This window comes from Physella acuta, unplaced genomic scaffold (assembly GCF_028476545.2).
Source record: "Physella acuta isolate Inbredline_101_S28 unplaced genomic scaffold, ASM2847654v3 ptg000265l, whole genome shotgun sequence".
Classification (NCBI taxonomy): domain Eukaryota; kingdom Metazoa; phylum Mollusca; class Gastropoda; family Physidae; genus Physella; species Physella acuta.
The window spans coordinates 132,117-155,354 of NW_026731784.1; the positions used below are offsets into that span (position 1 = coordinate 132,117).

The following is a 23,238-nucleotide window of genomic DNA, read 5'->3' on the forward strand; positions in this document are numbered from 1 at the left end:
AAGAACATAGTATATCCTTACAATTTACAATCTGCCTGTTTGACAATGGAAGTCTGACTTAAAGGGGCACAACTCTAAAAACACAACAGTGTATCTAATATACGCGTTACTAATTGTGTAAAACACGCATTCGGTAAATAAAGCTATTTATTTCGGTCTATAAAAAAATCTTCTTTTAAAAAAGACACAATATGTTCTTTTACATGGCAACTTTCTTAAGAAATTCTATGGCTTGTTTTAGATCTTGGATTTGTTGGACAACATAAACACAAAGCTCCGCCAGAGAGAGAGAGGGTTGATTCTGTGCTCATACATTTATCATACAGCCGTAGTATTCCATCTCTTTTTGAAAGTATATTGTGTCTTACAAACTACAGAAGCCTTAGAATTGATGCCATATTTTTTGTTATATAACCCTTGAGTCCCCATTCAGTGGAAACATCACCCGTATTTTCCTTTGTTGTTCTGCTAGATAACCAGCTAAGTTAGGTATGATTGATATGTTTCTAAAATCTATTATTGCTATCGACACACTGAGAAAATTCAATCGTAAATTAAACCGACGTAATATATTATTTTTCATAAATGTATATGTCTTGGTTACTATTTTGTGATTCATTTAGTCGCATCTTATTTTACACACATAAGAATGAATCTAAACCTTTTTCCGTGTATCAACAAATGTGTTTAAATTATTTAATAGTATGCAACTCAGGGGCGGAACTACAGTGCCGCCAGACCCCGCAATGCGGGGGAGCCCACGCCGTTTAGGGGCCCTTAGCCGACCATAATAAATTTTTTATAGTTAAAAAAATAATTTTCTTGCATTTTTGACTTGACGGTAATAGCTTTTGTAAATAACAAACAGATCTACTACAGTAGTGATGATATACAGTAGCTAATACATGCTGTTGTGTAAAAAAATACATATGTCTGAGCTGTAGTGTGAACGATAGGCAAACGTTCAAAACACTTCATGACTTATTTCCCCTTTTTAAATAGTCAAATAGGGGTGCTCATAAGCTCCTTTTAATATATTTGTACTAATCAAATTAAAAAGCAATTATTTCTCTTAATTATTATTTTAAAAAAATACATACTAAAGATTGACACAGTATAAAAAGGAAATATATTTAAAACAAATAATACAAATACAAAAAAACAAAAATAAACATAACACGAGAAACCATTACACATACAAAGCTTTCACGCTTTATATCCTTTTGACCGGCTAACGAACAGAAGGTATGCAGTATTACAACAAACATTAAATAAACTAGTACTAAATTTAAAAAAAAAATTCAAAACAGACTAATGCACTCACACACATGACGTGTTGTAGTTTGATTAAATTGAAAAAAAAGACTTGTTTTTTTTTCAAAACCCGATCAGGCCAGAAATGACTACCCAATGTTTGTATTCTGTGTTTGTATATATATATATATATATATATATATATATATATATATATATATATATATATATATATATATATATATATATATATATATATATATATATATATATATATATATATATATATATATATATATATATGTACTAGAATACCCGTCATCCGTTGGATAACTGTGGGTTTCGGGGGTCATCCATCAAAAAACATCACGTCTGTCACTCAGAGGCATAGCGACCCTTCCCGGCGCCCGGGGACAAACTTTTCGATTTTAACCCCCCCCCCCCCCCCAAGATTTCGATTTTCAACCCCCCCCCCCCTCAAACTTTTGATGTGCACCCCCCCCCCCACTCAAACTTTCGATTTGAACCCCCCTCAACCTTTCAATTTATTTTTCCAAACCTATTTGGCACCCCAACATATGTCCCCCGCCCGCCCGCCCCCCTTCCCCCCTCCACACAAAAAACAGACCCCACATTCAAAAATATGTTTTTTATCTTTTAAAAACACCGAAAACACCGATTTCGGACTATCCCTTCATATACTGACGTCACATGTGACCTACTTAACTCTACTTCACCTGCCCAGTGTCCCGCCAAGTCTCAGACAACATGTTTTTATCGTTTAAAAAACGATTCCAGCCGAGCATATCTCTGACAACACTATCCCTTCATATGCTTAGGACAAAGAAACAGATGAACTCTGCTTCACCTGCCCTGTAGGCAACTTTATCATTCACATCTAAAAAAAAAATTGAAAAAAAAATATCATTGACATATTGGTCTAGAACCTGTGCCACCCGCATGAGAGCGGACTACGCTACCAACTTACCTATTTACTCGTGACGTCGCAAATGAATTTTTATACTATACTTTGATGCAACTTGATTTACGCGCATAGATCTAGATCTAAGTCTAGTAGTAGTAACTTTCAAATTAAATTTTATCTTAAATTAGCCAAACAAAGATTTATATAAAATAATTAAGGCCTGAAATAGATTCTAGATGTAGAATTTACATTAAGTCTAGATCTAGAATTTACAGTCTAGTGACCTAGATCTAGGCTAGATCTAGATTAGATCTAGATCTAGGCTAGATTCATAACTTTCTTTCGACAGCTGATCTTTAGATCTAGAGAAATTTATTGTAAAACTAAATGAAAAAAGACAGTTTAAAATTGATATAAGTGTTGGAACGTAATAAATACAGCAAACGGACGTATTGTTTAAGTTATAGCCGGCAGAAAATTAGCTTTGTAACGCGTTAAACTTTTGAATGGGCCACAAAGTCTATGATGGAGTCCGCCATTTTTATTGTACCAAAAAGTAAACACACCAAGGGACGTCACTATTCCCACAAAGTTTAGTCAATGTTTTAACATTTTTAAAAAAAATGGGTTAATCTACCTATGAATAAATCAATACATTAATTAACGTCTTTAAATAAATTTGTGATTAACAGTCTGTCTGCATTAAAAAATTATTCTCTACCTACATACTATTTTACAGCTCTCCAGATAGAGTCGAACATATCACAATACTCGATCGGACAAACAAAAAAACAAACAAATAAATATTCAAACATGTAAACAAACTTGACTTTTAGTAGTATTAAGATATATATATATATATATGTATATATATATATATATATATATATATATATATATATATATATATATATATATATATATATATATATATATATATATATATATATATATATATATATATATATATATATATATATATATAGGAGGGGGGGGGCCAGAATTTTTTTTTTGCGGGGTGGCCCTTTTTTTCTAGTTCCGCCACTGATGCAACTATCGGCCTTTTGAAGTAAAAATAAAATTCAATGATATCAAGTGCAGTTGAAGTTAAATTGATGTTATAGCCCTTAAAATAGTTTGGAAATAGATGGTAGTATATTGGAAAAATTCATTTTTATTGCTATATTAAAATTACAAAACTCTAGCCTAATATGGTCAGGGGCGGAACTACAGTGCCGCCAGACCCCGCAATGCGGGGGGCCCCAGGCCTTTTAGGGGCCCACCGCTGACCATAATTAATTTTTGTTTTTAAATTTTGCATTTAATTTTCGTGCATTTTTGCCTTGATATTTGGTTTGTAAAAGAAAAACACTGTAGCTGCGATACGATTATCTTTATTTTACAGTCACTATACCACGCTCTTCCGCAAAAAATAAAATCCATTATAAAACTGCAGTGTAAAATATAGGCAACTCTTCTTTGACTCGTTGCCCCCCTTTGATAGCTAAATAGAGGACACGTAACTGTTTGACAGATCCTCCAAAGTGTACTGTGGCGGATGGGGCAGGGGATGGGGACCAAAAAGGGGGCTCAAAAATTGTCGTCAAATTTATTATATATTTAAAAAAGTTATTTATAGTTGTATTTTTTAACCATCGTCAAGGCTGAGTTCTATTTCCCTACGATCAAACACACGCTGTCGCCGGTAAAATTCTTTAAAAAAATAAAACATTAAAGTCCATAGCACGTGAAGCCGCTTCATATGAAGCGGGCTTTCATGATGCGCGGTTCTTCTTTGCGGCATGGATTAGGGACCCGAAATCCATTGCACATTTTTCAATGTTAATATTTGTGTGTGATAGGGGTTGAATTTGTATCATGTACTATTTTGTATCCTACAGATAATAAAAAATAATATAATACTAGAAACTTCAGTTTTATATACGTTTACTTGTTTGTGCTTTTACAAGAAATATAGTAAACTTTTAATGCTTATACTTGGAATTATCTCCCTTGAGTAAGTTTTCTAATGGCGATGCTGACGTACAAAGGCGTTTTATTGTCTCTTTCAAGTTTTTTTTCCCTAGCCGACCCCCATCCCATCCCTCTTTCTTAGCCTCGCAAGTATCGAGTAGATCAATGTATCGTTTATGAACTACTTCCTAACCGTACGATTCACCACTTCAGTACATTTTGTCAGACATTAGACAGCACTAGTCAACAGATATTAATTTACTTGCATAGTATTAGGCTATTATGTGCATCTAATTCACAAAACAGGGAAGGTAAGATTATTTTATATATAACTATTTAGTTTAGAAATTAATTAGAATGTTTAGAATTAATTGAACATTATTAATAGTCAATTACTATTTATAAATGACGTCATTCAGGTGGGTGTGTGTGAGAGTCTGGCTTTTTGTTAGTCGTTAAAAATGTGACGTCATTTGGGGATTCCCCCCCCCCCCCCCCCCTAAATCAGAAGGTTATCCGACGCGTGAGCTGGCCACATACAGTTGTACATGTGAAAAACATGTTTCTGTCTATTTTGCATTACTGCATCATTCACCCAATTGCCATGAAAACTTGGGAAGCTGTTGAGTACAGCCCCGCAAAGGTTTCTGTCATAGGCCTAACATTTGTTTACATATTGGAGTGGGGACGCCTAACGGAAATATGTGATTTAGCGCCCCAAGATCCTACATAAGCGGATGGGGTTAGTACTTGAATTCAGTGTTTTTTCCAGACTTTTTTCTCCGGGGTTTGGGGGGGGGGGGGTTGAAATTTTCGGGTGGGTGAGCGGTCTACATTTTTCGGGGGGGGGGGGGGGCGGACACTAGTAAAAGTGTATGTTTACTCAAACGCTTTTTTTACGATTTTTACCTTCCCCCCGCCACTCCCCTTAGTCACACATAGTCACAAAAAGCCAGACGTTCCGCCACGGCAGCAGATGTGTTAGCTAAGGATGTCGTTGCATTTATGGCAACCTCCATTTCTTATTCAATGTTCTCAAGATCTTCCTCAGTAACTATTTTATCGAGAGCCTCTCTAGGTAGAATTGAAGTGCTAAGTCCCACTTTTGCTTTGCTTCGTATGGCGATTATTGGATTCCTTGATGAAAAGAACGATTTTTAATACATTGAATGAATTTGAGACTCACAGCCCAATGAGCTGATTCATTTGTTTGCATTCATGTCATCATCATGTTTTGAACATCTTGGTTGGCACGTTCGACTGAACCTTGGCTTTGGCTATGCCTTGGTTTCCGTGAACTAGTTTAAGTTCAGGCCACATGTTCTTTAGTTCAGAAATAACTTGATTCACAAATTCTCTTCCATAATCCGATTGAAGCACACTTGGGGCACCAATAGTCGTGGTAAGCAGCTGGTAAGCAACTTCTTCTGCTCTTTTGATTTCCAAAGCTCGAAACAATATGAACTTGGTTAAATGATCCTGGTAACTGAGTATAAACTTGTATTTGCCGTCTGGGTTACTTTGCATATCAATAAGATCTACTTGGCATCTTGAGTTAAATTCTTTATATATCAAGGGTTTGGAAACAAGACCTTTCTTGGGATTAGACAATTTTGTCTGACAAGGCTTGCACAACCGAATATACATAGTAATGATTTCTTTGGTGATATTTTTGTACTTTCTCTTGAGCTCTTTCCATCCTTGTGCGACCTCCATATCCGATTTTCAAGTGAGTTTCATTGATCAAGTCGAACAACTCTTCTGAGTGCACATAGTACAAAATAGCACCATTGTCTTCTGTTAGTGGTACAATAAGTTTTTCTTTACCGTCAACTTCAATAACATCATATTTGTTTAGTCGACGATAGTCAACAGTTTTTTTTTGTCTGCTTTGCTTTAGCCTGTTTAACGTCCTCTATAATAGCAATGTATTTGTCTTTGCTGAGAATAAAGCTATTGTTTGGTTTTTCATGCAGTACTGTAGTCAAATGATCTAAAAACATAGTTTTCATGTCAAACGTTGGTTCGATATTTGCATTTTTTTTTCTTTTGACAGCCATCTGCTATGTCTGTCTCATGGTCTGGCGGCCCTTTTGATCCATGTCGCCTTGCATATAGAATGCTATACAAACAAGAGCTAAACAATACGGTACTCACAATGAAACCGCACCCAGAATAATTAAAACGCGATCACAACTTAGTCTAGATACAACATTGGCCAGGACATCCCGGCCAATGCGCGCATTGGCCGGCCAATGTACAAAATACGCTGTCAAGTTTAAGTACTTCGGACTTTGGCCAGTACGTCCCGGCCAGTGCGCGCATTGACCAGCCAATGTACGAAATACGATCTTAGTTCTAAGTTCTTCGGGCTTTGGCCAAGAGAGCCGGCCAATCCGGGGTTTGGCCGCACTTCGGGCTTTGACCGTAACATATATAATGCTGGAAAAAAATTTGAACCCCCCCCCCCCCCATGAGACGATCCTGGCTACGCCACTGGCGTACCATCACTCAAGACAAAGTTGAAATTAAGTTATAATATAATGATTTAAAACTAAAAATAATGACACTAGGTTCGATTTTAGTAACATTATACGATTTTGAGTTTAATTTTTTTAACTACGAAATTCATCTATTTCGTAATGCATTATAGTATAGGCTTAAATCTAAAAATCGTGGAAAGCGGTATCGCTAATGTTTCGGCGCTATATGCGTTGGTATTTAGATCAATGAAAATGAGAAAACTGTACTTAAAAAAAAAACTGTACCGTTTTATTATTCTAAACATGCGTTAACCTTGAGTCGTGGTCAGCTGACCGTCACAGGTGACCTATTCAGTTCATTCCAATGCTATCATATTGCATATGCTTGTCCTTAGGGCAGGGGTCGGCAACCTTTTGAGACGGAATATACAAAAGTTACAATTTACAAAATGTCATAGTTGTTAAAGAGCCACTAACATTTTTATTTCAATTTCGGTATGTGATTAGCATTAGGTAAATACATTTGATTTTATTATTTAAAATAGCTTTACATATGAAATAATAGTTATTCATATAAAAACATACAACTGTTTTGCACAAAACATATTAGCGTATTTTTACTAGTTCTGCTTGATATAATTAGAAATCAATTAATATAACTATAATTATTGAATAATATTTAAAGTAGTTACATGGATGGAATTATTGACCTTGCATGACTTTTGAAAGCTTGGTTAAATCTGACTTATAACTTGTTGTTTACAGTTTATAACATGCCTCTAGATTTGTATTTGTTAATTGGCTTCTTACTTTACGTTTTAATATATTTATGCAAGTGAACGCTCGTTCTCACGAATATGCTTATCTAAAGATCGTCAGCACTCCAGATGTCAACTTCTCCTACCTTACTGTTACATTCTAGAATTCCATGCGTCACATATGAGTGCCTCAACTCGCTTCCTTTAATTTTAGAGTTGTCTTCTTGTGCTTTTATTGACCTCCAACTCTTTTTAATTTGCTCTTGAACTTACTACTCTACAAATGTTTCGTTTTCAAATACTGCTATCGTATTTAAAGCGAACCAGCATCAATTCTAAATGGCTCAATGTTGATCTCATGTGTAGCTGTTTTGAGAGGACTTACTATGAATGCCAGAATAGGCCCCTACTTTCATTTGTTTTGAATTGCTCACATAAAATGGTGGCTGTTCGATGAGGAATAAACATATTTTTCAAGAATAATAGTATATGTAAAAGGGAGGCAAATAAAAACAAAACTTACAGAGCAATACATTGTAATAGAACTTTAAATATAGATATTTTAACATTTTCTATATTTAAAAACAGTATAGATAATACTATATTGTAGACAAAAATAAAAAAAAAATTAAGTAGGCCTACTTGAACTGATAAATATTTTTAACAAGTGTAGAATAGAAATTATATAAAACAGTGACTTTAGTGCATACTTTTCTCTTATACAAGCGATCAATCCCATGTAACTGTACTGAACTGTTCTAACATATCGTCTTGCAAGAAAACTTTTTTTTACAAGCTTTTATTTAACTCACTTCCTCGTCAGTCTGTCTAGACGGAAACGCAGGAGTGAACATTCGGACAGTTCTACTTGACTGATACGATTCACAGTTGGCACGTGGGTCAAGACATGAAGACAATGCAATCTGAAACTAAATTTGACTTAATTGGATGCCTAATTAATTTTTTATGAATTAATTAAAATTTGGACCGAATTAGTAGGCATGTCTAGCCAACCACACCACACGCGTCATCACCTTCAATAGCTGCGCCATCACGTAATGGCTGCGCTCAAAAACCATTGCGCGCCTACTGAACGTGATGTTCGGTAGGCGCGCAATGGTTTTTAGTCATGTAACTCTATTGTAAATAAAACATGTAAAGTACTGAAAAAAAAATTCATAAAAAACGTTTTAATAACAAGCTTTTATGTAATGATGCACTAAAAAGTAGAAAATAAATTATAGACTACTATTTAAATAACTATAAAGAAAAGCGTGGGTGTCTTCCTTAACATTAGTAAAGGTATCCAATAGATACTAAAGTGACCCACGCTTTTCTTTATAGTTATTTAAATAGTAGTCTATAATTTATTTTCTACTTTTTAGTGCATCATTACATAAAAGCTTGTTATTAAAACGTTTTTTATGAATTTTTTTAATGATAATACGTATATTATATATAAAAAAAAAATTTAAAAAATTTTTTTTTAAAAATTAACAAAAAATATATATTTAAAAAAAAAACAAACATTTTCGACACTAAAAAAAAGCACGAAACTGATTTCATCTCTACTTATTTAAAATAGTGTGTATTTCCATTTGGGCTATGATAGAAACCTTTGCGGCACTGTTGTTAAATAATTAGTGAACGGATTTAAAGTAATGAAGTATGCAGTGCATGGTTAACGTACAAACTATTCCTGAAACTATTGCGACAGTCATAATTACTCAGTCACAACATGGCTTACCTTACAAATCAGATAATGAACCAGTGTGTTTTAATCTCAATGGCTATTTCACTGGTTTACTAGAACTGTGTCTCTAACTGGCCTAGCATATGTCTAGCTCTAACACAGAGGTCGGCAACCTGCAGCTTGCGAACCGAATGCGGCTCTTTTGATGTCAAGATGCGGCTCTTCAGCTCCATGCACAAATATTAATAAATATTTTTTTTTAAATATTTAAAACTCATAAAAATATTAGTCTGCAACACTCGGTATTGAACGATATAATAATACATATAACCAATAAACACTTACTATTCGATTAAAATATTTAGTTACTCCCTATTTCTAAATACTTCCTTGTTTTCCAAAATTGAAATATTTAAATGTAAACAATGCCTGTGCTTTGATCATGCTTATCAGTATAACTACAATACAGCCCTTGAAAGCTTTGCGTGCTCATTAATCACTCACCGTAATATCACCGTTAATCACTCTCCGCCGAAGTGTCGGAGACGGAAAGTCGAATTTCTTGTGTCGCATTATCATTATTGTAGGGTGCTCCTTAAAATTAGCATAGGCGTGTAGTACTCGCGGGATAGCCCTGGGCGCCAAATTGCACCATGCAGAGACGCCGGATGACGCACCTGATTCGAGTAAATAAGCGACTAAAGCAACTCATTGTATCCATAGCCTATCGCGCTGTTTAAAATTAACGTGGCCGTCGTGGTGCTCACGGGTACGCCAGGTGTCAATCGACTTTTATTTTTATATACCGTATACAATGCAACAGTAAACAGATATGTAGCATAACAAAAGACAACGGGACTATAACAAATGACCTGGAAAGTATAAAACAGTTTATTTTATACTATCAAAACAACTTCAATAAGGAAGATGCAGACTATGAAATACAAGAACAGTATCTTAATTGCACAACAATTAAACAACGATGACTGTACCAAAATCAACGCGCCAATTACTAAAGAGGAAATATCCAAGGCGATAGACGGACTAAAACTAAATAAAGCTACAGGACCAGACGAACTACCCAGTGAATTTTATAAAACTTTCAAAAATGACTTAATAATCCTTTTACACACTATATTTCAAGACATACATAAAGAGAGAATTGTGCTACAGATTTTAACAGGGCATATATAACACTCATTCCTAAACATGATAAGGACAGGACAAAAAATACGAATTACATTCCTATTTATTTACTAAAGAGTGATTATAAAATACTGACACAAACTTTAGTTAAGAAACTCGAACCTTCATACCTAAAATAATGCACTTCAATCAGCAGTACAACATACATCTACAATACCTAACTCGTTTATTAAACTAACAAACAAGCACATTAGAGAATTCATTTTCAAAAACACATGCTTAGAAACATTAGCTACAAACCTTAAAACAAAAACATTAAATGGAGATATATACATGCCATTCATACAAAATACACACCTCCCGATTAAAACAACAGGATAGAATAAGGATAGAACCACATTATCATCCATTAGCTCAAAACTACATAGGTTTTAAAGTCAAATGTGGTAGAAGATATATTAATGTTAGAAAAGCAAATTGTTGACGAGTTGTAGAAATTATGATTTTTACACATACCAGGATATAACTTTGGTAAGGTTACACCAAACTCTATTTAGTCTGTACTTTTTAGTGCAATATTTTTGTCATATGTGATTGTTTGTGTGATTTCCGAATATAATAAAAGCGTATTCATAAGCACATATCTGATAGCTTTTCTGGGGTAGTGTATTCGTGTGGTGCGTGTCTAAATGATGTAGTGTGGCTGCATAGGAACCAGGGGGAGTTACCTAAATGTACTGTAGTGTTGTGTATTTTATTGTTTATCTCCCCTTAAACATATCGATCGCATCGTATAACTCAAAAATTTTGTTAAATAATATACATCACTTATGGGCAGAAAAAACTATATTCGCCACTGTTTTAAAAGAATATGCTTAAAACTGTAAATTTATAGAAAAAGAAAGCACACATTTTTTGCAGCACTTCTAAATAAATATAATGATGCTCCGTGTTTTAAAACACGTAACATTAATAATATTTTATGAGTAATTGTAGTTATAATAAATCGTTGGTTCAATCGTTGTTCTGCTGAATGGTTTGGTGAAAATGATACTTTTTATCTAAATTTAATTACATAATTGCATTTTTAGGCTTAATATAAAATTGTAATTTTAAAATGAGACTTTTTGTATTGTGTATAAATAACTCTTCTTAGATGGAAAGCACATGTCAGAGAAGTACTACTATTGCAAATCTGTATCAGTCCTCATAAGCTGATGATGAAAAATGAAATTACTCATAAGGCAAACACATTTGATGAACTTTTTTCAAGTATAATAATACAATTACAAGGTAAATCAACAACACATAGCTGATTGTGTTGTTAAAGTATGATAGATACACACACATAAAACTAAAAAAGTACATCAGTAAGACATTACTAAATTAAAGACTATACAAAATAATATAACAATTACGTATTTAGAATTCGAATTATAACAATTTCAGTAGGCTTTATGATTTTGCAAAAGAGCGTGATTGTGTTTTTATTTAGTATTTAAAGATGTATTGTATATTTTATTTTCGAATATTGTTGAATGGGGAATATTATTTTATTCCAAATGCATTCATATACCTGTCCGTATGCATTAATTTGACCGGAGTGACGTATTTTAGTTATTATTTTCCTACGGTTGAGCCTTTTACTGGACTCTTGGTACAGGTAGGGCGGGAGATAAGCCCTGTGCGAAACGAAGGACAGAAGCGACTGATGCACTCTAATCAAACCGATATACAAACCAGTTAGTCAAAGTAGGCCGTATTGAAACACCTTCTAGGCCAGTGGTGTCCGTAAGAAAAGAAAAAGTTATTGGCTTCTAAAGTGTATTGGGATAGGTATATAGTTATAATATATGCTTACTAATATTATCATAGTAGAGCTAGCTAAAACACTTTTGTTCGAAACATATGTATGTTTTTATATAAATCAATATGACTTCATATTTGTCGCTATTTATTTCAAATCATAAATCAAATGTATTTACTTAATTCTTTATATTAAACGATTTAAAAACTGGCAATTTTGTAAATTGTAGCTTTTGGCTCTTCCGTCGCAAAAGGTTGCCGATCCCTGCCCTAAGGGTGTTATTGGCTGAGAATTAGAATTATAGCTTATATGAATGTATAATTGTTAATTTTTTGTTTTTTTTTATTTATTTTTTTTTTTTATTATGTATTATTGTTGCAATAATTGTTTTCGGAATAAGAAAGATGGACTGAACGTTGATTACGATGAATAAATTGCATGTCTTAGAAAAATGTATACAATAAAGTCTCTGTTTTCAAATGTTATAACCTGAAAGATTTTTAATGCATTTTAGCGTGACTACTATTTTTTAAATATTTTCTAAAACCTTTACGTAGCTTTGTCTTATAATTTGTTCTATGACTATTTTTTTTTAAATATATATTTTTAAAATTGATTAAAACCGACAGCTCAGTAGTTTGCTTTGCGTTGTCTCCCTTGTAATGTTTCCCATATGCACAATTGCAAAGGTTTTGCAGATAGTTATTTAAGTTTAAAAACAAAAAAAAAACACATTTTGTTCCAGACAGTATTTTTACTGATTTAGAACTCTAACCAATACATTATGAAATATTACTTGTAATGGTATAACTGTAAAACATGTCTACATAAGGTTTAAATTGCGATATTAATTATTTTCATTTTTTTAAACTGTGAAACACCGCAGGGGCGGAACTACAGTGCCGCCAAACCCCGCAATGCGGGGGGGGGGGGGGGATCATTTAGGGCCCACAGCCGACCATTATAATTTTGTTCTTGTTAATTTATTTTTAATTTCTTGCATTTTTTACTTGGTGGTTGTTTCGTAAAAAGATTACCGTAGCTGCGGTTGCATTATTTTCATTCTATAGACACCACCCCATGCTCTTGCATATTCTTTTTCCCTTTGTTTTTAATCGACTGTGAAAGCCAAGTCCTCTTTCTTCTACAATCAAACGTATCAAGCTTACATGTTTTATATTCTTTTGACCGACTAGAGGTTAAGAGGCCTTATAGCTTAGATAAAATAAAACTAAATTTCACAAAACACACTTCCACACATGACACGATTTGTTTTTTCTCTATATACGGAATATTAAAAAAGAGTCAATTTTGGTTTGACACCATTAATCCGATCGCCATCAAACTTTGGTGAGTTCATTAGAACACTCTGGGAAACGGTTCTGTAAAAAATATGTTTAATTTCGCAAGGGCGGTGCCACGGGAGGGTGCGATTTTGACTGTATACAGTATATAAAAATAAAAGTTGATTTTGTTTGACACCATTCATCCGATAGCCATCAAACTTCAGGGGCTTGATTAGAACACTCCAGGGAAGGTTTCTGTAAAAAAATAATCTTTATTTTTGTTAATTTTGCAAGGGCGGCGCCACGGAATGGTGGGATTTTTCTCTTTATACGGTATATAAAAATAAAAGACGATTGCAGTTCGACACATTTTATCCCGGTGACATAAAACTTTCGAGGTGATGAATACTCCCTAGAAGGTTTCTGGGGTGGGAGAGAGGAATAGGGGTGGGTGGGTGGTGGGGAAGGGGGGATTTAATTTTGCATAGGCGGCCCCCCAGCAAGATGCGCACTGGCGCCCTGGTCTTTCCTGTGAGCGCTATGGTGAATACGTTTGGTCTAAACAGTGTGATAGACAATGGATAGAATGGGGCGTTACAAACGCTTACAATTGAATCAGGCGTGTCCTTGGCGCCCTGGTAGGGTGCGATTAGGCTGCAAATAAAAATGTCTGTTTCGACCCCCAAAGGCTCACATGGGCCACTGAGGGCCATGTAATACGTTTTATTTTAATAATCAGAAAAAATTAACCAAGGTTATATTATTAACTGTGATGTTTATTTTTGTCCGTAAAAGAAATTCAAATAGTTTTGTCACTTTAAGAATGATGCAATTAGCATCTATTTTTAGACAATCCAGTCAGAAATTGACATCGAACATCTAATAATAGACCTAATAATAGATCTAATAATAGGTTAATACTATCTTAAAAACATTACCTATACATTAATCATATTTTAAAGACAATGGGACACTTCGGTGTAATGAATGATCGGCTCTCAAAGAAATAAATATCTAATGTTATTATGCCTAATACTGTGTTCACTATGTAGATTCCTATACGAGTTACTAATAGCTACAGTTTAGTTTTCTCTGACCAAACGTGCTCTATGGTGCCTTTCTAAAATGGTTGTTTCAGTATGATGTCATATGTAATTTTTGAAATGTTACCTATATTTTATTTTTGCTTTAAATATTGCTAGTGTGTGTGTGTAGAATTGGACTAAGTCTGTCCCTCCGTAATGTGGTGTGGTGTCTGTTTATTTGAATATAGTGTTATGTCTCTCTCCTATTCTATTGAATGAGAAAATCCGATATTGAATCATATGAGTCGGGTGTTTGTGTTGACCGTCGCCGAACCCCCTTAGACTGACTCACCGAACCCTGGGGTTCGATCGTACCTAGTTTAAGAACCATTACGCTATAATACTTGCTATAAACATCACAAAGTAAGCGGGTCTTGATTTGGTTCCATGTGAGATCTATGCATGATGTATATTGTGCTATTTTAAAAGTGGAAACCTTTCGATGTGTTGTACCATACAGAGCGATATGCTGTTATTGAAGTATCAATGTTCTACTAAACGTAAATAACGAATACATATTTGGAGACCAATGTATAGAATTGTGGCATAACAATGATTAAGTAAAATGGTTCTTTAATCTACACATGGAGCTTTAAAGATAGTGCGCAAATCATGGTAGAATGTTTGCAAGTAAAACTAGAGACCTAGAGATTTTGTACGTCTCTTATTAAACAAGATTTCTGTGCATAATGTTACATCAGTGTAGTCTCATCAGGACTGTGCTGACACCAGATGGTATATGAGTGGTAGGTGCGGGGTGATGGGTGGATCGGTGGATGGGTGATAGATACATGAGTGGTATGTGTGGGGTGATGGGTGGATGGGGGATAGATACATGAGTGGCCAATGCCGGCTGCATTAAATAAAGGCCCTAGCAAAGACACTCTTTATAAAACTAACCCATTTTTTTTTTAAACTCTTGTATCAGATATATGCTAGTCCCGCTGTAGACTGAAAACAATTAAGACACATGTAAGACACATATACAACATATTTAAGACACATTTAAGGCATGTTGAAAACTCAATTCAACATGTTGATTATAAGATAATATATTAAACACATACATGATTTAAATGTCTATGTTTAAAAAACAGTTGTATTAATGTAATATTGTATCAATTTCCTAAGAGATTAAGTCAGGAAAATGGCAAGCTGCTATAACTTTCCGCGACTCTAGCCAGGTACTGGTTAGATTATAATTCAATTATAACATAATGGTAGAAATGACGTTGATTACTAACGTGATACATCGGATACAGTGTTACAATCAGTGAAAATATTCCAATATATATTACGGAGTGGGGGGGGGGGGGTCGAGGCGTGTATCTCTTCTGAAATAGATTGTATTAAGTTCAAAAAGCGTCCTCGTAATAGCTGAAATCACTTTATTTTTGTTATTTATGTTTTTTAAGTTTGGGAATTTTGTACTTTGTAGCTTTTGGTTCTTCCGTCGCAAAGAGTTGCAGAACCCTGCCCTGGGGGAGTGGGGGGTGGGGGCGGTGGTTATTTGCTGAGAATTAGAATTATAGCTTATATGAATGTGTAATTGTTAAAAAAAAATCGGAACAGAAGGTGAGACTGCTGCCTTGATAAAGATGAATAAATTGCTTGACTTTTAAAAATGTAATTATTAAAGTCACTGTTTTCAAATTTTATAACCTGAGAGATTTTTAACGTATATTAGCGTGACTCCTAATTTTTAATATTTGTTAAAACCTTTAAATAGCTGTGTCTTATAACTCATACTGTGACCACTTTTTTTAAAAATATATCATTCTAAAATTTACTAAAACCGACAGCTCAGTAATTTGCTTTTCCTTGTCTCCCTTATAATTGTGTCCATATAAAATATGGCAAATGTCTTTGGAAGATATGTGTTTAAATAAAAAAACAAAACAAAAAAAACCCACACATTTTGTTCCAGACAGTATCTTTACTGAGTTAGAACTCTAACTAATACAGTATGAAATATTAATTGTGATGGTATAACTGTACAATATGTTGAAATCATGTTGACCGTTTGGATGATGTCAATGTTACAGAGCTAACATCAAAATGTACACACCCTTACGTCATAACTGTTTGGTGTCGACATTTTGCTTCAGCTAAACAGTATTTTAATTGCCGATGTAAAAAAGTAATGCTACTCTAAACCGACATGAATTTTGTTCACATACAATCTGCTAGTTGGCGTTAGGGAAACGAATATGTATGGTACCACAACACACACCCTTTGGCGTCCTTGGTTACGGAGGTTACATGTAAGTGTTTTGGGTCGCTAGAGAGACCGTTGCTGACAGTGGTATGATGCAGGAATGTTTAAGGCACCGTTTTGTTGTATTGTGTTTGATCCTATATATCAGGTGATTTATGCATTAGACACCACAGACTTTGATTTATTGTCAAAGAGAAATCAGAACCAAATGATAGCCTAAATATAACTAACCATGCTCTGGTACTTTGAAAAAAATCACGTGTTTGGTACCATGGGGTCAGTGTGGTTTAGGTTGAAAGTCCAGAATAACACTTCTTTATAATTGTATGGTTTACCTTAACAGAATATGATGTGAAAATATGTTAGCTGGTAGAAATAACTATTACACAATTTCATGAGTGAGTTTTAGGTTATTTCAACCTCTGTCGGAAAATGTTATTGCTGGCATTTATTGCGTACTTGCTTGCAATATTCTTCGCACAGAAACTGATCGCAAGCATTACAGACTACACATTGATTCCTGGGTACCTGGGCACGGCTAGACAAGATTTAGTATCGGAAAATATTTTCTGCAAAAAATAATAATACATTTGTATAACAACACTGACACAATAAAATGAAAAGGTATGTTTCATATTTAAAAGCGAACTGTGTGCACGTAGGCTACTGTTTCACATTATATAACTATAGACAATTATAATTTAAAAAAGAAAGGCGTTTGCTTAATAATTCATCTATTTTAAAAATATAAACTTTTTTTTACATTTCCTGCGTTTTGTATCTTTTACATTAAACGTAGATTTTTTCCATGAACTTGATAGTGATGATTATGCACGTTTGTTAATGTTTTCTCCCTTGAATAGTTTAAATTAAGGCAAAGGCAACTGTTAAAGCAAATTTCGTTTTGTTTGAAAAATGGATTTTAAAAAGTACATAACTACGGCAATTATAAACTGACAATTTTAATTTAAAATTATTAAATCGTTTAGTTTTGTTTTAAAAATTGATATAAAAAGTACATACCTACGGCAATTCTAAACTGATTGACCATATTTATTTAATTGTTTCCTTTAAATACAACACTATATACACTGTAGGATAAACAGCTAAACAGGCATTAGGTTAGTTTCCCAACTTTCTTTGGGGCCCAAACACGACTCAATAATTGACAGCCTAAAATTGATCAGCTGACTGTGATTGTGAGGTATTTTTCACCAGATGATGAGCTACCCGTTACACGTTTTTTAACTGCCCTAGACATGGGTAGCTACACGGTGGAATGTATGGCTGAGGTTGTGTACAACTACCTTTATAATGTGGAGAAAATATGTTTTAGTAAGTGTTATAAGATATTGCTGCCTGTTCCACTATTCTCTACATGATGGCTAATGATTTTAATGCAATTCACTTTGTTAAAATTAATATAATCTAAAAGTCCTACACTCAAAGATCACATTTTGTCGATTAAAACAGCGAATTAACCAACAACTGTTGGTTCAAACTATTTAATGAATTATTTCGGTGTATCCGTTTCGTTCAGTAAAATAAATAAACACAACTTAAGTATGTGTTTGTATTTATGTTTTGTTTGTTTGAAAGTCAAAGTCTTGAAGTAAAGAAATATTTTGTTTTAATGGGTTTTTTTATTGTACATAACAAGTGGTTAATTTTCTACTTTCGATCAACTACAACATTTAAAAACAAACAAAACAATGTATATGAACTTGTGTATTCAACAAATATTGTACTCAATATTTCACTAAACGATATAGCTATCTTTCATATATCATAATTCAGAAAGTCAATATTTTTTAAAACAAATATCGTATCTATAGTTATAAATACAGATGGGAATACGGTGTATGTTCGGTTGTCTGTATGTCTGTCAGTGTGTCTGCTGTGGATTAAATAGTTACCTCAGTTTAAATTTATTTCTATTTGATGAATGTCTTCAAACTTCACTCATACTTGATCAATGACAGTATATTGTAATATAGTTGGAAAAAAAAATGTCCGTCCAAAATAAATTATTTCAATCACACTAAAATCTGCGACCACAATTTTTTTTACTATAAACATGTAATATCTTTTGATTACAATGGTGAACGTGTATCAGATTCTTATAGCACAAGGAGCATAGGCATACATAAATGACACATTCAACTACTATCCAGCACATAAAATGAATGATTGTGATACTTTGCTGGTAAAGAACTCGAAAGTGGTTAACATTGTTACAGGATGGTTAATGATTACCACATAGCAATCGGTGTATCGATGGAAAGTTATATTGATGAGAATGGTGTTAAAAAGACTCGTTAGCCCATGGACTTTATCAAAACTGGTAGTCTTCTACTGGAAGTTTATAAGCCGCTTATCATTCAATGCTGAATACTTCAACGTGCACCATGAAATAAGGAAAAACCTTTTTTTGAAAGTGTAGAGATAATGATACAAATGTAGTTGTACTAACATCTATATGTACTTTTGATAGAATACAAATAGGATTGGAATTATTATTATTATTTTTTTTAATAAAATAAATTATGGGATAACAGTAGAAGGGGTGAAGGTCAAATGAAAGTGTCAGGACTCCGTGTGGGGAGTGGAAAGGTAATTGTTCAAAGAGGGAGGGGGGGTTGGGGTGGGGTGGGTTAATGGGACAGTGAAGCGTTTTCTATGTAAGGAAACAAAATATGTTGACCAGTTTATATAGTATATAAACTGGTCAACATATTTTGTTGTCGCATTGAGTTTTCAAAAGGTTCCTGTGTGAAAGATGAAGGGTAAGAAGCAAGATTTAGAACTTTAAATAAGTAAATGGGGTGGGTGGTGGGTGTGAGGGTTGATGAATATCCAAGAAATGCACAACACAATTGCAGTTAGATATCACAGTCCTTTATTTCTCTATCCTTCAGTCACCAAATCAACCTGCCTTCTTTCGTGCCCAATCTTCAACTGCCCGCCGCATTCATTCCTCCACACCACATTTCTCTCGCTCACAACACAGCCACTGTCACCCGACCAGTCGCTTCCCTTGTACCCTCGTTCACTCCGTACAACAACATACACGTCAACACACCCGGCCTCGTGTCACACTACAAGCTACATACACGCAGTGACCCGTTCCACATATTCACCTTTCATACACATTACATCACCACAGTGGGGTCGTTGGAACAGTTAAAGGTGATGTGGGGTTATCATGTCTGAGGGTGAAGTTGACAGAGGGGGAGGGTTAGATGTTTCTGAAGAGGCGTGGAGAGGGTGTCTGTGTTTAAGGCAAGCCAAGCGTCAAATTATGTGCTGTGTGATCTCACATCACACTGCTCCCACAAAATGAAACTAAAAATTACATTTGACACTAAGAAGAAAAGTATATAGGAAATTCTCAATAAGTTAAAGATATTGTCAATTGAAGTTACCCAATTGATGGTCTTTGATATATGTAACACTAAAATCATCCAATACACTATTAAAATGTTGCTGTGAGATATTTTGTCTGAGATCATTTGTCCATGATGTCATTTGTCCTGATACATTTTGTCCTGATATCTTTTGTCCGTGTGATCATTTGTCCTTGAGATAATTTGTCTTGAGATTATTTGTCCTGAGATCATTTGTGCGTGAGATATTTTGTCTGAGATCATTTGTCCTGAGATCATTTGTCATGGAACCCTATCTTAATATTTAGAAAAGAAACTAAGTGTACTCGCGTAATGTCCAATTTCACCAACCAGTTCCGTTAAGAAATGACGCGACTAGATCTTTGTAAGATTCTTACGATTCTCTTAACTTCAACGTGAGAGACAAAATACTTTAACTTGATTGCATTACATCTTGTCTGGATTACTGTATTAAAGAAAAATAAATATCACGGATCCTTGAATAGCTCTCTGATCAGTAAAAAATGGCTAACGGTCGGAGAGGGTGGGCGGAAGACGATACTCTAGCCTAAATTTTAAGAGCTAAAAACATATTAAGTCTAATAAATCAGTTTTTTTTATTACTTGTTTCATAACAAGTCCAAATACTGCAATTTTCACTAGACCTGCTAAACGATGTAAAAACAGCACGACAACAGCTGATGCTTTGTCGCTTTTTTCAACCTAACTGAGGATTTAAAACAATAATACACTATTATCGAAATTGTTCTAAAGACACAACCAAAAGTAGACCAAATAAGCTCGTATTATAAAGCAGTAGTTTTTAACCTTTTTGGAGGTCCGAACCCTATCAGTTTCATATGCACCTTCACCGAATCCTTCTTGATAGTTTTAATTTATCGTCAACATTTTCGAAATCCGATCTTGAATCATAAGTCGGGTATGTTTCTTTAGGGTTCGATAGAACCCAAGTTAAGAACCACTGCTCTAAGCTCTTCTAATTTTCTTCGTTTCGGTTTCCTAAGGAGCATATGCACCAACTTCATTGATTATTATGAAGATAGAACCCCAATAATCCAGCCTCTCACATCTCTATTTCAACCGATTTTCTTCAGACTTTTTTTTTCTCCTTTTCTTTCTCTTTCCCCGTGGACTTTACACCAGCACCTGCTCAGTGATGTTATTTACTGATATGTGCCCTTAACCACCACTTTTTCCATGCTCTCTGTAATCTAGCTGCGAGCCATATAGTAAAAGAGATTTCATATTTAGCTATAAATCCTGAATGAATTTTTTTGAGAATGTACTTGAATAATTCCACATTGTTTTAGAGTGTTAAAACGCGTTTTATTGCTGCTTGTTTTTAATCAGAACATCATTTGCTGTGCCACTATCATTAAACTGGTTATTACTGCTTCTTCAATCAGTATAATTACTTATGCATTAGCTGTTGACTGTGGAATTAGTTATGCAATGGCTGTTGACTGTGGACGAGAAGACATCGCACATCTGCGAAATAAATCCAAGACTTCGAGCTGTTAACATCCGTCGGATTTCAGTTTGTTTCCTTTAGCTTGTTTCGTTATACCATCAATCAGTCAACGAAATACCCATGTCGTATTCCAATGTGTTTTGAAAATAAGATAACTTGATTATTAGGATTAGTGCATGGAACTGGAGAGCCGCATCTTGACCTCCAAAGAGCCGCATCCGGCTCGCGAGCCGCAGATTGCCGACCCCTGGCTTATATGAATGTATTTAAGTTAAAATATTTTTGTTTTGGAAAAAAAAAGAGGCAGCAGCAACTATGATTAAGCTGAAAAATTGATTGTCTTAGAAAAATGTATACATTAAAGTCAATGTTTTAATATTTTAAAACATGAGAGATTTAAAAACAAAAATTAGCGTGACTAATATGTTTTAAATATTTTCTAAAACACTTACATAGCTTCGTCTCTTAGCTCGTACTATGACTATTTAAAAAAAAAAAATATATCTTTCTAAATATTACTAAAACCGACAGCTTAATTAATAATTTGCTTTGCGTTGTCTCCCTTGTAATTTTTTCCATATAAAACATAGCAAAGGTCTTTGGTATATATTTATTAAAATAAAAAAAAAAGTGTTCCAGACAGTATCTTTACTGATTCAGAACTCTATCAAATACAGTATGAAATATGTATTGTAATGGTATAACTGTACAATATATGTATAACGTTTAAATAGCGCTATTAATTATTTTTTTTTAACTGTGAAACACCGCAACGCTTAAAAAGGAGTTTGTCGCAAATTCGTTTTGGCAAAACGGCCTTCAGACAAACAGCGTTCGGCCAAATGAGATTCGTAAATGTTTTTATGATAATTTGTCATAACCCGATTGAGAAGAAAATTATCTCAGGTTTGGGGTGTCCATACATGACGTCACACTCTTAGGAGGAAAGTGGAAAGGAGGAAAACTAGAACATACATGATTTAGCTTTAAACATTCCAAAATATAACCCTGTTTTTTTCGTAAATAAAATGGACGTGTACACACTAAAACATGAATGGTTTAGCTTAAACATTATTTCGATTATAATTTGGATGTTAAATGTAACACCTTTTTCAGTTGTAAAATGACTATTCATAATAAACCACAATGTTTTCTCAAAGGCATACATCAGTAAACAGTATCTACACATATTGGGCGACAAAATAATATAAATATATTTTTGAAAACACATAATATTACTAACCTTTATAATTTGAAAACATGGTTTAGTTTATATATATTAATAACAAATACATTAAGTGTTTATATACATTTCCTTTTTTATTTTGTTTTATAAAGAGTTCTTTGTAGCTTACCACTTGAATACACCAGTAAACATATTGTGACGTTATTGTTCCATTACAACAGCTTGAACAAACACATTATTAGATGACCTGGCATAGGCCAGATTAAGATGCCGTCATACCACATCTAAGGCGCGATGCCTTTCAACACTAAAAATTCAGAACGACGAAGAAATACCATCTTTAAACAAAAACAATCCATCTGGGGAGTGAAATTTAATTAAATCTGTAAATCATGTTTGGTGTTTATAATTGTGAAGCTCTATAATAATTAAACCATTATTTAGAGTTAACAATAGGATTATATTGTGGTTAATTATAGTTTGAACAAGATCTATCCATTACGGCTATTTATAAATATGTGAACGGCGTATTTACCATTGACAAA

The 23,238-nt window shown here is 34.0% G+C and overlaps 1 pseudogene; it reads right to left on the reverse strand.

Annotated features, from left to right (window-relative positions):
* LOC131939140 (26S proteasome non-ATPase regulatory subunit 13-like) overlaps nucleotides 1–5,869 on the reverse strand; it is a 39,936-nt pseudogene extending 34,067 nt beyond the window's left edge.
* Nucleotides 5,870–23,238: the final 17,369 nt, after the last annotated feature.